We start from the raw sequence: 1,108 nt of genomic DNA on the forward strand, positions 1-1,108 counted from the left end.
GGCTAGCCTGCCAATCCGCCATAAAGCGGGGCGGACTAGTATTTTGAACCTATTTTAGTTGACGGGACGGGTCGGTCCGCCCGGGCAGACTTAGACAAAATAGGGCGAGTTGGGGCGGACCGACCTGCTTTGCCACCCCTCGTACACCTAATATAAATCGAACCCTTAACAAAATAGTTAAAAAAGTTATTAACCATTAACTATGTTGGGCTACGTGGCTTTACATGGTAGATATTTTTTGTCTCGCAAATAATAGTTTTTCCTTAAAGAATATACTTGCAGTTGTGTCATACAGATAAAACTTCTTGTATCCGTTACCTTATGCATTAATCTCTCTCTCCAATCAGTTAAGGGAAGATAATTAATTTTGAAATGAACATAAAGCCGAAACCTATCATCGTACAGACTTGATCTTTCAGCATCCTTAGGCTAGCATCGGTGTTGGGCAGCTGTGAGATGTCAAAGATGATCAAATAACTGGTAATAATAAGGGTTAAGAATAATTTTAATCTCTAAGTATAGGTTAAAAAAAAATTTTGTTCTCAATATTTTTTTTTTATATAAAATTGCTCATAAAGTTTAAAATTAAATTTTAAAATTGTTCTTTTTATTTAAATATTAAAATTTTAGATCAAATTACTCGTAACAAAAAAATTATAAAATAAAAAAAAAATAAGAGAAAAAGTGTTTTTCTCCTCCAAAAATGAAAAGGAAGAAGAAGAAAGGAGAAGAAAAGAAGAAGGAAAAGTTATCCACAATCCATTTCTATCTCCGCTTCTGCCGTCACTTCCATACGATTTTGATCCTTAAGGTACGGACAATTTTAAAATCAAGTTAAACCTTAAAGGACGATTTTGTATGTAAAAAAAAAGTTAGAGACAAAAAAAAATTTCAACCTATATCTTAAGACTAAAATTGTATTTAACCCTAATAATAATTAGTTGAGTTATTACTAAATGCATGGTTTCATGTTATTATATAGTATGAATCTTTACCGACACTAATAGTATATTTACGTTTTATATTGAATAGATGGTATAGTCTTCTCATACTCATCTAAGAGATCATGGGTTCGAATTTTCCTATTTTTAGTAAAAAAAATGACTTT

Source organism: Arachis ipaensis, chromosome B03 (genome assembly GCF_000816755.2).
Source record: "Arachis ipaensis cultivar K30076 chromosome B03, Araip1.1, whole genome shotgun sequence".
Lineage (NCBI taxonomy): Eukaryota > Viridiplantae > Streptophyta > Magnoliopsida > Fabales > Fabaceae > Arachis > Arachis ipaensis.